The sequence below is a fragment of the Mesoplodon mirus genome (genome assembly GCF_964341445.2).
Source record: "Mesoplodon mirus genome assembly, chromosome: 3".
Taxonomy (NCBI): domain Eukaryota; kingdom Metazoa; phylum Chordata; class Mammalia; order Artiodactyla; family Ziphiidae; genus Mesoplodon; species Mesoplodon mirus.
In genome coordinates, this window is record NC_138978.1 from 84,598,126 (window position 1) to 84,615,542 (window position 17,417).

Genomic DNA, 17,417 nt, shown 5'->3' on the forward strand with positions numbered 1-17,417 from the left:
CCCGTGCACCACGATGAAGAGTGGCCCCCACTTGCCACAACTAGAGAAAGCCCTCTCACAGAAACAAAGACCCAACACAGCCAAAAATATAAATAAATAAATAAATAAATAAATAAATAAATAATTTTTTAAAAAGGAAGATAAAATCATCGCCTTCTATTTCATTCAACCTTTAAATCTTTCTACTGAGAAATAATTATAAATTCCTAAAACTCCAGTTGCCAATATTACAAGTCTGCTAGAGCCTGATGGTGAAAGCAGACATTAAACAAATATAACATAAATGAGCATTTGAATAACAATTGTGATAAGTAATCTGAAGGAAAAGCCAATGTGTTCTTTGCACATACAACAGAAGACCCTAACATAATCTGGGGTACCTGGGCTTCCTTGAGGCTGTGGTATTTATGCCAAGATACAAAGAATGAATGAGATTAGCAAGATGGATGAGGGGGGAAAGGGATGTACAGCACAGACAAGAGAATAAGATATGATAAAATTCAAGATGGGTGGAAGAGATGGATATCTCCCTTGGTACTTCTTTCTTAGCCCTTCACAGTATGTTTCAAAATACTGAACACTTAGGTTTAGGGACCTCATAAAACTAGTGAAAGAGTACTCTTTGGTCTTTGGTCCCATGAGCAAAATGGTATGAATCATTATTTCCTTTTGAAATACAGGAAATGTCCCCATGTTGTTGGGTTTTAGAGTATCACTGCCACAGACCCACTTTGACCGTGTTACATTTTTGTAAGCACAGGCTTTAATTGCTTAAGAGAAGAGTCCATTGTCTATATTCTAGTAGTTTGAATGCCAATGAACATTATACAGATGTAGAGACGTTACCTCAAATTTACTTCTCTGCATCAGAAGAGAATTTCATCCCACCCCTTATACACACTATATTTCTTAAGGACAAGAATCATACAAGAACCAGGTCTTACCCAGCCCTGCATTCTCAGCACTTAGCACAGTACCTGATACATAGTAGATGATATATTTAAATCAAAGCCTTAATAATATTCATTTGTACTGAATCATATATTCAAATAATAACAGTGATGGAGCATAACAAGACAAGATTTTATCAAGTTCAAAATTTAAAGAATCTTTGAAACATTTTTTAAACAGCCAAGCTTAATTTACAATTTTAAAAAAAGCTTCCATGCAATCATTTGTGAACAAGTATTATCTGAGAGTACAAGTAGAAAGATATAGGAAACATCTGACACTTTCTCTTGAAATTAATCTCCTAAAATGGATCCAAGCTAGGATAGTCCATCCTGTTGATATCTTAGCAGAGATTTCAGTAAAGAACTCCTGACTAACATACAGGAACTCATATCATTTCAGCATCAAGCGATGCTAGGGGAGGCCTAGCATACCTGGGTGGTACTTCAGCTCCTCACTGCCTGTCCATCGCTCCACCAACAGATGACAGGTGCTTGTCTTCTCAAAGTGCCACCACACCTTTATGCCAGCTCTTTCTCATGTTTGTGAAAGTATGGAAACTACCGCTACATGATTTCAATCATCATCCTGTCATCACATTCTCAGCAAGTTACTTGGGGGCCCAAGTGGCATTTTGTACTTCTATATATATTTTGGCAAAGTGTGATTCTCCTTATTAGTGACTGTGCAATATAAAAAAGTATCACAGAAGAGATCACTATGATATTTTGATAAAAGAAGTTTATATTTTAAGGGAAAAGAGAAAAATCACTGCAAAAGTGAATGCATCTTCTCTTGAGAACAAAACAAAAAGTAATTATGACTGTACATTGAAGATTACATCAGGCAGTACCGTTTCACAAAGTAAAAATCCTATATCAAGTATTAACTCTAAATGCCTATGTCCTTCGAATTAATTATTAGCAACTGAACTAGTAAGCGAGCAATGTCAAGTTATTGCTCTTACTCTATTAATGATAAACTGTGAAACATCTTAAAATAATGTTCTAGACCATAATTCTGTGAGCCTGTACTAGCATTAAAATCATGGACAGAAAAATGTAAGAATAGAAGTTACCGTGGATGATCTGTGCCCTACTTACCAAAACAACTAATAAATAATATTTCTCTCTCTCATTCTAACAAATATAGTAACAAGTATAATATATTGTACATATATGTGTTTAATATACACATACTGATTTAATAATAGATGCACAACTTGAAAACATACTAAAAATTCATTTAGGGTGTTCTGTTTTAAAACTTTAATGTAACATACTTTTAAGACTGGGGAACTTACTGTCACACAGGAACAATTATTGAAACATACATTTTTTAACACCGGGGCAGAGCAGACTGCTTCGATTAGGAAACCTAGAGGATATTTCATTTGATTGCTCCAGAGATGAAAAGGCAAGAAAGAAAAAGGATGAAACAATTTCAGATGCTTTCAATGCATTTATCAAATCAGAATGAACTGCTTTTGACGGTGCATGTAGTAAGTCAGAAGGCATTCACTAAACCAAAGGCAAGAACTTCTTTTCCACTGTGACTAATTCAACTTAATGAAATTATTTAAAAAAATAAAAACTACACATATGAGATATAAGAAGAAAAGGGAAGATGATAGAAAGGCAAGCAACAGCTAGTATATTTCATGAAAAGACAATAGCCACAATTTTGAACCGATTAATGTTAGAATTTCTGCCTGACCTTGAATTTGACAAAACTCACTCTAAAGGCCAAGCTTATAAAAGGACTTCAATTATAAGAGGTTATCTAAAGAGTGTTAAACTGGTTTTCAAGATGAAATACTAACTGAAGTTTGTATTTGTTTCGTAAACAGCCATGTTAACCTTGCTATTTGTGCTGCCAATGACATCTTCCCAAGACTATAGAATCCCTCTGCTATAAATCTTTATAGATAAGCAGCTCATTCCTTGTTTGTCAAACTATGGTAGGAAGTTGTACCCGGAAAATAATATAGAAATGAATCAAATGCAATACTGTATATTAAAGAAACAAAATATATTATAGCACATGCCACATAATTCATAATAATCTTTTCTCCCCTAGAAACAAAACTGACATTACAGTAACCAACACTTATACCTCTGAGAATGGTCTTAAGAGCTAATAAAATATAATAATAGCATTAATAATCCCTTGCATGTGTTTATTGCTTTATAGTTTACAAACCTCTTTGCCAGTGTTCTATCAGTTGATCATTACAAGAGTCCTGTGAGACAGGTAAGGCATCTGAGACTTAGGGAACTTGATTTGCCCAAGGTCATATGGCTAATAAGAGGAAACTTAGAATTCAAACACAATCTAGTTTTTTTGGCAACTATTTATCTGAAGTTAATATGGCTGTTCAGGGATAGGAGATATGCAACAAGAAAATATTGCAGTGTCAACACTCATAAAATTTTATTTGATCTATTATAAAAAAACAGAAAGCCACAATTCTTTCAGCATTTAATATTTCTTCAAATTGTCTTCCACAGATTTAAGATTTTAATCAAGCAATATAGCGTAGAATTCCTTATACAGTAGGAGCCTTCTTATCAAATGTAATCAGGTCCAGTATTAGGGTGCTAACTGAAGAAATCAGTGGAAGTATGAAATCACTAAAAGATAATAAATACTTTAAATATTTTATTTTGTTAAAACCTATAAATGTTTAAATGTTTTGTATGAAACATTATATAAAATATTTATTCACCACTTTTTTAAAATGTAGAGTCAAAGACTTTTGTTTGAGAATGGGCCCAGTGATTGTCATCCTAAATATCTGTCTTATAACAACCCCATCTATAACTTACCATGTACAATTTTCAGTTTCAATTTATTCAATTTAAAGCAAGAACTTAAGTACTTGAGGAGAAACTGGATTTGCCTAACCCCAAAGGATCTCCCCCAAGAAAGATACTAACTAGAAAGGGAAAAAAAGAAACTTTACAACAGAGAAACCCATCAGTCATCCCCTTAAGCAAGTGATCACTTCACCAGCAGTAAAATGTATCAACATCATAAACCCTTTGATATGATACACTGAGAACAGCAGAACATCACTTCTGTGGTATTTTTGCCCAAAGTGTGTAAGCTCATTCCAGTCATAAGAAAACATGAGACAAACCCAAATTGAGGGACATCCTACAAAATAACTGATCAGCTTTCTTTAAAAGTGTCACGGTCACAAAAGACAAAAAATGATTGTGCAACAGTCACAAATTGGACAAGATTAAGGAGAAATAAAGGCTAAATGCAATGTGGGATCCTGGGCTGCACGCTGGAACACAGAAAGGAAACTAATGGGAACACTGGTAAAATTCAAACAAGATCTGTTAGTAGTTAGTTTAGTAATATTGTGCTAATGTTAATTTGGTGGTTTTGTTGATTGTGTTATGGTTATATAAGATTAACACACTAGAGGAAGTTGGATAAAGGGTATACAAGAACTCTATGTACTATATTTATAAATTTGTAAGTCCAAACAAAATTAGTTCAAAATAAAAATTTTAAAACAACAAAAACACTTGCAAAGCAATCTGACTGCAAATGAGTAGAAAGGCAGTCAAACCCCAACAGGAAAAATAAGCAAAAATTAGGGAAGCAAGTTGTGAAAGAAAAGGAGACAAATGGTCAGCAGTAAACACAAAGAAAGAAGGTTCTTAACTTAGTAGTTAATCAAAGAAATGCAAATTAAAATGAAATATTTTTGTCTTCAAATTGGCACATTGATTTTACCTAAAAAATTCAGTGTTTTACGTATACAGTTCAGCGTGTGAAGATACAGGGAGAAAAGCATTCATAACCACTACAGGTGGGAGCATAAATTGGTATAAATTTCTCTGAGAAACATTTTTTAAATTTAAGTGTCTATATCCTTAAGACAAGCATTTCCATTTTCTAAAAAATTACTTTGAAGAAATAAATGTCAGGAATACAAAAGACGTTTATTGCCTGAAAAATTTTAAACAACTTAAATGTTCATCAATAGGGAAAGGTTAAATTATAATGATATACTCATATAATAAAATATTAAGAAATAATTTTAAAATATAATCTAGATTTATATCCATTGACATAAATAGATATACGTGAATTATTATTATGTGACTTATGGTTATAAAAGAACATTTATAGTAATTGTCAATCATAGTACAATTCATAATACAAAAAACATTTATAGTATGTATGTGTATATACATATACACCTGATTTACTTTTTTCTTTTTTTCATATTTTGATCTTCTATATTTTCTAAAACTAACATGTATGACTTTTGCAATAAAACTTTTTAAATTCATGGCCCACTCAAACATTATTTACTTTTCAGGGATCTTTGTGTGAGGAGGGTCACTTGACTCCATTCTGGGATGGGATAGAAAACCATCTATGGGATATGCCTGCACTTTTAGGAATTGTCACTAGGTGGTACACTGTTTCTCTAGCAGATATTCAAGACATTTTAATTTAAGTTTGCCATACATACTTAGTACTATGACCCAGAGACAATAACCCAGTCCCATACAGGCATACCTCGGAGATATTGCTAGCTTGGTTCCAGACCACTGCAATAAAGCAACACTGAAACAAAGCATGTCATGAGAATTTTTCGATTTCCCAGTGTATAAAAAAGTTATGTTTACACTGTACTGTAGTCCATTAAGTGCACAATAGCATTATATCTTTAAAAAAAAAGTAGATACCTTAAGTAAAAATACTTTATTCCTAAAATTGCCAACCGTCATTTGAGCCTTCAGTGAGTCATAATCTTTTTGCTGGTGGAGGGTCCTGCCTTGATGTTGATGGCAGCTGACTGATCAGGGTGGTGGCTGTTGAAGGATGGGGTGACCGTGACAATTTCTTAGAATGAGGTTTGCCTCACTGTTTGACTCTTCCTTTCATGAATGATTTATCTGTAGTGTGCAGTGCTGTTTGATAGCATTTTACCCACAGTAGAACTTCTTTCAAAACTGGAGTTAATCCCCTCAAAACCTGCTGCTGTTTTATCAACTTAGTTTATATAATATTCTAAATCCTTTGCTGTCATTTCAACAATCTTCACAGCATCTTCAACAGGAGCAGTTTCCATCCCAAGAAACCACTTGCTATGCTCAACTATAAGAAGCAACTTCTCATCCGTTGTAGTTTTGTCTTAAGATTACAGTAATTCAGTTACATCTTCAAGCTCCACTACTAAGTCTAGTTCCCTTGAAATTACCTCTTGGTCCAAGTGCTGCAGAATGGACGCTGGGTTAACAGGCATGAAAACAACCTTAATCTCATTGCACATCTTCATCGGAGCTCTTGAGTGACCAGGTGCATTGTCAATGAGCAGTAATATTTTGAAAGGAATCTTTTTACTAAGAAGTAGGTCTCAACAGTGAGGTTAAAACACTCAGTAAACCACATTGTAAACAGATGTGCTGTCATCCAGGCTTTGCTGTTCCCATTTATAGAGCACAGGCAGAATAGAGTTAGCATAATTCGTAAGGACCCTAGGATTTTCAGAATAATAAATGAGCATTGGCTTCAACGTCAGGTCACCACCTGCATTAGCCCCTAACAAGAGAGTCAGCCTGTCCTTCGAAGGCTTGAAGCCAGGCATTGACTTCTCCTCTGTAGCTATGAAAGTCCTATATGGCATCTTCTTCCAGTAGAAGGCTATTAGATGAAATAGAAACTAGATGAAGTTGAAAATCTGTTATTTAAGGTAGCTACCTTCATTAATGATCTTAGCTAGATCTTCTGGATAACTCGCTGTAGCTTCTACATCAGCACTTTCTGCTTCACCTTGCATTTTTATGTTATGGAGATGGCTTCTTTACTTAAACCTCATGAACCAACCTCTGCTGACTTCAGACTTTTCTTCTGCATCCTTCTCACCTCTCCCAGCCTTCAAAGAATTGAAAAAGAGTTAGGGCCTCACTCTGGATTAGGCTTTGGCTTAAAGGAATGTTGTACCTGGTTTGATCTCCTATCCAGATCACTAAAACTTTCTCCATATCAACAACAAGGCTGTTTTGTTTCGTTATCATTTATGTGTTCACTGGAGTAGCACTTTTAATTTCCTTGAAGAACTTTTCCTTTGCATTCACAACTTGGCTGTTTGACACAAGAGACCTAGTTTTCAGCTCATCTCGGCTTTTGATAAGCTTAATCATTTCTAGCTTTTTAAAGTTAGAGATATGCAACTTTCTTTCACTGGAACACTTAAAGGCTATTATATGGTTATTAATTGCCTAATTTCAATATTGTTGTGTCTCAAGCAATAGGGAGGCCAAAGGAGAGGGAGAGAGGTGGCAGAATAGCCAGTCAGTGGAGCAGTCAGAACACACATTTATCAGTTGAGTTCACCATCTCACATGGGCACGGTTTGTGACACCCCAAAACAATTACAATAGTAACTTAAAAGATCTCTGATCAGAGATCACCATAACAAACATAATAATAATGAAAAATTTTGAAATATTTCCAAGCATTTCCAACATATGACAGACACAAGGTGAGCAAATGCTGTTTGGAAAATGGTGCCAATAGATTTGCTCGATGCAGGGTTGCTACAAAACTTCAATTTGTAAAAAATGCAATATCTGCAAAGCACAATAAACTGATGTGCAATAAAACAAGCTGTGCCTTTTTTTCATTTATTTAAAAATTATTTTACCTTCTCCCAAATCTCTGTTCATTTAATAGTCAGTTGCTCCATTGCCTTACAGTAGGCATTCAAGAAATCATTGTTGGGCAAAAAAAGACATAATTAAAAATAGAAATGACAGACATCAAAAATTGAGTAATATCTTCACATAATTTTATTCTTTCTAAATGAAGTTGAACTGTTTTCATGAGGGCCTTTAATATGATATTCTGCATTGTGAATCTAGATTAAAGGAAAGGATTAGCATTTCTCAAATGTATTTCAATTCCTTTTTTTTCATAAAGTATCTTTGAAGGAATGACATTCTAAGGAATATGATTTGGGAAATCCTGACCTCAACACTTGTCCATCTTGTTTAATGTAATCACCCTAGCATCAACCCAGCTGAAGTTTCCATCTTCCTCACTCCTTGTTGTGGATTTCACCTTAGCTGTGCTCATATTCCCCACAGCAATCAGGTCCCATCTTGGCACTTGCTATCATGTTGCCTGCTGGGTGCTGAAGTCTCATATACAAACTCTCTGTACTTAAAGCTCCTCTCTCTGAGTGTCAGTGGTCTCATCACAGGTGTTGATTAAGTAGATCTCTTTCCTATTCACACCTGATTCCAGTCTGAACTAAACTCAATTCAAAGGCACAAACATGCCACCTCCCCAGCCTCCAGTTCATGTGAGATAGTAGAATCTCATTTCCCTGAAATGCTTACGAAATAGAGTTAAGTAAGTTGATTTACCACTCATCAAGGCAAACTTTGAAAATGTCCTCCTTGTCTAAAGAAAAGAAAAAATCAACCAGGAGGATAAACATCCTTTATCATACATAGTAGTGATAGACTTATCGCTACTAAGAAATGGTTTACAGAAGCAATCATTGTCTGGGTACTTGTTTGTCTCTCACACTAGACTATGAGCTCAGTGGAAATAGGAAATATGTATCGTTCATCTCAGTATCTCCTACTAACTACCATGGTATCTGAAACATTGTAGGCCTTATTATATATTTGAAGAATGGATAAATTAATAAATAAGTAAATGAGTGAAAACAGTGATATGTTTGTTAGTAAATACTAGAAGGAGCAGCTCAGTTCTAAAAATACCAAACTTAAAAACCTGTATTAAATATGCTAACATCAAAATGACTTTCTCACTCATTCATTCACTGATGCAAAAAATGTTTATTAAGTACACAATGTATTGCAGACACTGTGCTAAGGATACAAAAATAAATAAAAAATAATTCTGCCTTCAATAAGTGCACAGTGTAGTAGACAAAAATAACTTATGTTTATTTAATACTTCAAATAGTTTCATGTCAGATATTCACAATAATCCAACTAGACTGATATCTTTCCATATCTACATTTTAAATCTTTTAAAAGTCATGTGTAGCAAGATGGCGGAGGAGTAAGAGGTGGAGATCACCTTCTTCCCCACAAACATATCAGAAATACACCTACATGTGGAACAACTCCTACAGAACACCTACTGATGCTGGCAGAAGACCTCAGACCTCCCAAAAGTCAAGAGACTCCCCACGTACCTGGGTAGGGCAAAAGAAAAAAGAAGAAACCGAGACAAAAGAATAGGGACAGGACCTACACCTCTGGAGGGAGCTGTGAAGGAGGAAAAGTCTCCATTGACGAGGAAGCCCTTTCACTGGCGGTGATGGGGTGTGGCAAGGTGGGGAAGCTTTGGAGCCACGGAGGACAGCACAGCAACAGGGGTGCAGAGGGCAAAGCAAAGAGATTCTCACACAGAGGATCGGTGCTGACCAGCACTCACCAGCCCATGAGGTTTGTGTGCTCACCCACCGGGGCGGGTGGGGGCTGGGAGCTGAGGCTCCGGCTTCAGAGATCAGATCCCAGGGAGAGGACTGGGGTTGGCTGCGTGAACACAGCCTGCAGGGGGCTAGTGCACCAAAGCTAGCCGGGAGGGAGTCTGGGAAAAGTTTGGACCTGCAGAAGAGGCAAGAGACCATTGTTTCCACCTAAATGAGCTCCAGAGATGGGCACAAGCCGCGGCAATCAGCATGGACACCAGAGATGGGCATGAGACGCTAAGGCTGCTGCTGCAGCCACCAAGAAGCCTGTGTGTGAACACAGGTCACTATCCACACCTCCCCTCTTGGGAGCCTGTGCAGGCCGCCACTGCCAGGGTCCTGTGATCCAGGGACAACTTCCCCGGGAGAATGCAACATGCACCTCAGGCTATGCAATATTACACAGGCCTCTGCCGCCACAGGCTCGCCATGCATTCCATCACCCCTCCCCAATCCTGAGTGAGCCAGAGCCCCCTAATCAACTGCTCCTTTTACCCCGTCCTGTCTGACTGAAGAACAGACGCCCTCAGGAGACCAACACGCAGAGGCAGGGCCAGATCCAAAGCTGAACCCCAGGAGCTGTGCGAACAAAGAAGAGAAAGGGAAATCTCTCCCAACAGCCTCAGGAGCAGCGGATTAAATCTCCACAATCAACTTGATGTGCCCTGCATCTCTGGAATACCTGAATAGACAATGAATCATCCCAAAATTGAAGCGGTGGACTTTGGGAGCAATTGCAGACTTGGGGTTTGCTTTCTGCGTCTAATTTGTTTCTGGTTTTATGTTTATCATAGTTTAGTATTTAGAGTTTATTATCATTGGTAGATTTGTTTATTGATTTGGTTGCTCTCTTCCTTTGTTTTATATACAGATGTATATTTTTTTTTCCTTTTCCTCTTTTTGTGAGGGTATATGTGTATGATTCTTTGTGTGATTTTGTCAGTATAACTTTGCTTTTACCATTTGTCCTAGAGTTCTGTCTGTCCATTTTTTTTTCATATAATTTTAGCACTTGTTATCATAGGTGGACTCTTTTTTGCTTGGTTACTCTCTTCTTCTTTCTTTCTTTTTTTAACTACTTTTCCATTTTTTTATTTTTTATATTTTTTTATTTTTTATTTTAATAACTTTATTTTATTTTATTTATTTTTTTCTTGCTTGCTTGCATTCTCTCTTTCTTTCTTCTTTTTTTTTTCTCCCTTTACTTCTGACCTGTGTGACTAACAGGGTCTTGGTGCTCCAGTTGGGTGTCAGGCCTGTGCCTCTGAGGTGGGAGAGCTGAGTTCAGGACTTGGTCCACGAGAGACCTCCAGGCTCCATGTAATATCAAAGAGCAAAAGCTCTCCCAGAGATCTCCATCTCAATTCTAAGCCCCTGCTCCACTCAATGACCAGCAAGCTACAGTGCTAGACACACTATGCCAAACAACTAGCAGTAAAGGAACAAAACACCACTCATTAGCAGAGAGGCTGCCTAAAATCATAAAAAGGTCACAGACACCCCAAAACACACCACCGGACATGGTCCTGCCAACAGAAAGACAAGATACAGCCTCAGCCACCAGAACACAGGCACCAGTCCCTTCCACCAGGAAGCCTACACAATCACTGAACCAACCTTAGCCAATGGGGGCAGACGCCAAAAACAGTGGGAACTATGAACCTGCAGCCTGCGAAAAGCAGACACCAAACACAGTATGTTAAGCAAAATGAGAAGACAGAGAAACACACAGCAGATGAAGGAGAAAGGTAAATACACACCAGACCAAACAAATGAAGAGGAAATAGGCAGTCTCCCTGAAAAACAATTCAGAGTAATGATAGTAAAGATGATCCAAAATCTTGGAAATAGAATGGAGAAAATACAAGAAATGTTTAACAAGGACCTAGATGAACTAAAGAGCAAACAAACAAGGATGAACAACACAATAAATGAAATTAAAAATTCTCTAGAAGGAATCAATAGCATAATAACTGAGGCAGAAGAATGGATAAGTGACCTGGAATATAAAATAGTGGAAATAAATACTGCAGAGTAGGATATAAAAAAGAATGAAAAGAATTGAGGACAATCTCAGAGATCTCTGGGAAACATTAAACCCACCAACATTCGAATTATAGCAGTCCCAGAGAAGAATAGAAAAGGAAAGGGTCTGAGAAAATATTTGAAGAGATTATAGTTGAAAACTTCTCTAACATGGGAAAGGAAATAGTTAATCAAGTCCAGGAAGCACACAGAGTCCCATAAAGGATAAATCCAAGGAGAAACACGCCAAGAAACATATTAATCAAATGATCAAAAATTAAATACAAAGAAAAAATACTAAAAGCAGCAAGGGAAGAGCAACAAATAACATATAAGGGAATCCTCATAAGGTTAACAGCTGATCTTTCAGCAGAAATTCTTCAATCCAGAAGGGAGTGGCAGGACATATTTAAATGACGAAAGGGAAAAACCTACAACCAAGATTACTCTGCACAGCAAGGATCTCATTCAGATTCTATTGAGAAATTAAAACCTTTACATACAAGCAACAGTTAAGAAAATTCAGCACCACCAAACCAGCTTTACAACAAATACTAAAGGAACTGCTCTAGGCAGAAAACACAAGGGAAGGAAAAGCCTAATAAAAACAAACCCAAAACAATTGAGAAAATGGTAATAGGAGCATACATTCGATAATTACCTTAAATGTAAATGGATTAAATGCTCCAACCAAAAGACATAAACTGGCTGAATGGATACACAAACAAGACCCTTATATATGCTGTCTACAAGAGACTCACTTCAGACATAGGGACACATACCCACTGAAAGTGAGGGGATGGAAAACTATATTCCATGCAAATGGAAATCAAAAGAAAGCTGGAGTAGCAAATTTCATATCAGAGAAGACAGACTTTAAAATAAAGACTATTACAAGAGACAAAGAAGGACACTACATAATGATCAAGGGATCAATCCAAGAAGAAGATATAACAATTGTAAATATTTATGCACCCAACATAGGGGCACCTCAATACATAAGGCAAATGCTAATGGCCATAAAAGGGGAAATCGACAGAAACACAATCATAGCAGGGGACTTTAACACCCCACTTTCACCAATGGACAGATCATCCAAAATGAAAATAAATAAGGAAACACAAGCTTTAAATGATACATTAAACAAGATGGACTTAATTGACATTTAAAGGACATTACAACCAAAAAAAACAGCATACACTTTCTTCTCAAGTGATCATGGAACATTTCCAGGATAGATCATATCTTGAGTAACAAATTAAGCCTTGGTAAGTTTAAGAAAATTGAAATCATATCAAGTATCTTTTCTGACCACACACTAAGAGACTAGACATCAAGTACAGCAAAAAAATCTGTAAAAAATACAAACATATGGAGGCTAAACAATACACCACTAAATAATCAAGAGATCACTGAAGAAATCAAAGAGGAAATCAAAAAATACCTACAAACAAATGACAAGGAAAACACAATGAACTCAAAACCTATGTGACACATCAAAAGCAGTTCTAAAAGGGAAGTTTACAGCAATACAGTCCTAACTCAAGACACAAGAAACATCTCAAATAAACAACCTAAACTTACACCTAAAGAAATTAGAGAAAGAAGAACAAAAAGACCCCAAATTAACAGAAGGAAAGAAATCATAAAGTTCAGAACAGAAATAAATGAAAAAGAAATGACGGAAACAGTAGCAGAGATCAATAAAACTAAAAGCTGGTTCTTTGAGAAGATAAATAAAATTGTTAAACCATTAGCTTAACTCATCAAGAAAAAAAGGGAGAAGACTCAAATCAATAGAATTAGAAATGAAAAAGGAGAAGTAACAACTGACACTGCAGAAATACAAAGGATCATGAGAGATTACTACAAACCACTATATGCCAATAAAATGAACAATCTGGAAGAAATGGACAAATTCTTAGAAAACACAACCTTCTGAGACTGAATCAAGAGGAAATAGAAAACATAAACAGACCAATCACAAGCACTGAAATCGAAATTGTGATTAAAAATCTTCCAACAAACAGAAGCCCAGGACCAGATGTCTCCACAGGTGAATTCTACCAAACACTTAGAGACTTCTCAACCTCTTGCAAAATATAACAGAGGGAGGAACACTCCCAAACTCTTTCTACAAGGCCACCATCACCCTGATACCAAAACCAGACAAAGATGCCGCAAAGAAAGAAAACTACAGGCAAATATTACTGATGAACATAGATGCAAAAGTCCTCAACAAAATACTAGTAAACAGAATCCAACAGCACCTTAAAAGGTTCATACACCATGATCAAGTGGGGTTTATGCCAGCAATGCAAGGATTCTTCAATATATGCAAATCAGTCAATGTGATACACCATATTAACAAACTGAAGGAGAAAAACCATATAATCACCTCAATAGATGCAGGAAAGGCTTTTGACAAAATTCAACACCCATTTATGATAAAAAACCGTCCAGAAAGTAGACATAGAGGGAACTTACCTCAACATAATAAAGGTTATATATGACAAACCCACAGCCAACATTGTTCTCAATGGTGAAAAAATAAAACCATTCCCTCTAAGACCAGGAACAAGACAAGGTTGTCCACTCTCACCACTATTATTCAACATAGTTTTGGAAATTTTAGCCACAGCAATCAGAGAAGAAAAACAAATAAAAGGAATCCAATTGAAAAAGAAGAAGTAAAGCTGTCACTGATGAAAGAAATTAAAGGTGAAACAAACAGATGGAGAGATATACCATGTCCTTGGATTGGAAGAATCAACATTGTGAAAATGACTATACTACCCAAAGCAATCTACAGATTCAGTGCAATCCCTATCAAACTACCAATGGCATTTTTCACAGAACTAGAATAAAAATTTTCACAATTTGTATGGAAACACAAAAGACCCTGAATAGCCAAAGTAATCTTGAGAAAGAAAAACTGAGCTGGAGGAATCAGGCTCCCAGACTTAAGACTATACTACCAAGCTACAGTAATCAAGACAGTATGGTACTGGCACAAAAACAGAAATATAGATCAATGGAACAGGATAGAAAGCCCAGAGATAAACCCATGCACCTATGGTCACCTTATTTTTGATAAAGGAGGCAAGAATATACAATGGAGAAAAGATAGCCTCTTCAATAAGTTGTGCTGGAAAAACTGGGCAGCTACATGTAAAAGAATGAAATTAGAACACTCCCTAACACCATACACAAAACTAAACTCAAAATGGATTAAAGACCTAAATGTAAGGCCAGACACTATAAAACTCTTAGAGGAAAACATAGGCAGAACACTCTATGGCACAAATCACAGCAAGATCCTTTTTAACCCACCTCCTATAGAAATGGAAATAAAAACAAAAATAAACAAATGGGACCTAATGAAACTTAAAAGCTTTTGCATAGCAAAGGAAACCATAAACGAGACAAAAAGACAACACTCAGAATGGGAGAAAATATTTGCAAATGAAGCAACTGACAAAGGATTAATCTCCAAAATTTACAAGCAGCTCATGCAACTCAATATCAAAAAAACAAACAACCCAATTGAAAAATGGGCAGAAGAACTAAATAGACATTTATCCAAAGAAGATATACAGATTGCCAACAAACACATGAAAAGTTGCTCAACATCACTAATCATTAGAGAAATGCAAATCAAAACTTCAGTGAGGTATCACCTCACACCGGTCAGAATGGCCATCATCAAGAAATGTACAAGCAATAAATTCTAGAGAGGGTGTGGAGAAAAGGGAACCCTCTTTCACTCTTGGTGGGAATAGAAATTGATGCAGCCACTATATAGAACAGTATAGAGGTTCCTTAAAAAGCTTAAAATAGAACTACCATATGACCCAGCAATCCCACTACTGGGCATATACGCTGAGAAAACCATAGTTCAAAAAGAGTCATGTACCAAAACGTTCATTGCAGCTCTATTTACAATAGCCAGGACATGGAAGCAACCTAAGTGTCCATCAACAGATGAATGCATAAAGAAGATGTGGCACATATATACAATGGAATATTACTCAGCCATAAAAAGAAACGAAATTGAGTTATTTGTAGTGAGGTGGATGGACCTGGAATCTGTCATACAGAGTGAAGTAAGTCAGAAAGAGAAAAATGAATACCGTATGCTAACACATACATATGGAATCTAAAAATAAACAAACAAAAAAATTGTTCTGAAGAAACTAGGGGCAGGACAGGAATAATGATGCAGACATAGAGAATGGACTTGAGGACACATGGAGGAGGAAGGGTAAGCTGGGATGAAGGAGAGAGCGGCACTGACTTATATATACTACCAAATGTAAAATAGATAACTAGTGGGAAGCAGCCGCATAGCACAGGGAGATCAGCTTGGTGCTTTGTGACCACCTAGAGGGGTGGGATAGGGAGGGTGGGAGGGAAACACAAGAGGTAGGAGATATGGAGATATATGTATATGTATGGCTGATTCACTTTATTATAAAGCAGAAACTAATACACCATTGTAAAGCAAACATACTCCAATAAAGATGCTTTAAAAAAATGTGTAAGGTATACTGTATAATGACTTAATAAGCTTCTGTGTAGGCTCCACCCAATTTAAAAACAAGAACATTTAGATCCTCCATCTCCCCTTTTATTCCTCCTGAGAGGAAATGGAAACCTGAATTTTCTCTTTACCTTTTTTTTCCCACTTTATATTTAACCATGTTGGTTTTATCAAGCACTATATTACATAGTTTTGCATGCTTTGGACTTTGTACAAGTGGAGACATACTGGAAGCTTACTATTTCCACTCAACGTTGTAGTTTTGCCTTGTACTTGTAAGTCTTAATCCACATGTATTTCATTTTTTTCCATTTTTCATGTTGTGAGATATGTTTCTGAAGTCATCTTTTCACATTCAGATTACCAGTTGTTCCAATTCCATTTTTGAAAAGTTTATCTTTTCCTAACCAATGTGTAGTGTCAATGTCATCTCAGTCAGAGATAAATTGTCCATTTTTGGTATTGGTCTTGGGGTTCTCCTTTCTATTTTTTGGTCAATATGTATAGCCCTGACCTAATCCCAGACCATCTGAAGAAATAGAGCTCTATAATAAATTCTTAATTTCTGATAAAAAAAAATGTCCTTCCACCTTGTACTTCTTCTTTAGGAATGTCTTATTTATTCTAAATCATTTGCTCTTGCATATAAATGTAAAACTCAGTTTGCCATATCTCCTTTCACATGTAATTGAGCTGTACCTCAAAGTGGTTCACAGTGAATTGTAGTGAAGCCAAAGTTTGAACCCATCCCATGGCTCCTTCCATATAATACTGAACATTTCAGAGATCTACTCTTAAATATTCCAACAAAAGACAAGCTTGTAAAGCTACTTCAGAACGTGTCATGCAACTAATTCATCAGGAGACTCATCAAAATGTAAAATGTTCTTTAAAATAAAGGGTTCCCTGGGCCCTTGCTAAGGTTTTTCAAAAGATAGTTACAGCAAGACAGCTAGTGTTGATTCAATATCCATTCTCCCATTGTTCCTCACTGACAGAAACTTTATTTTGCTGGGAGATGAGAGCAAAGTGCCCAGCTAATAAAAACTAAATTTCCCAGCCTCCATTGTAGACAGATGTACACATGAACAGAGACATCCATGTGTCAGAGTTCTGGCCAAGGAGAAATAAGTAGGTATGTGGAGGCAGGAAAAATAAAAGTATGTAAAGGAGGCGGGGACAGACTTAGCTGACACGTCCTTTCTACCCTTTGTGACCTTTGTTCTCTCGCCTTCATGCATCCTCAAGTGCAAGCATGATGGCTGGTACTGTAGCAGCCACTTGCATTTGACCACAAAGGAAAGGCTAGGAGTACCTGCAAAGATCTTACAGACTTGATATACTTGAGCTTCTTACCATGCCTGCCTTCCTGCATATTTTTTGTTTCATGAATAAAAATTAAGCCCCTGT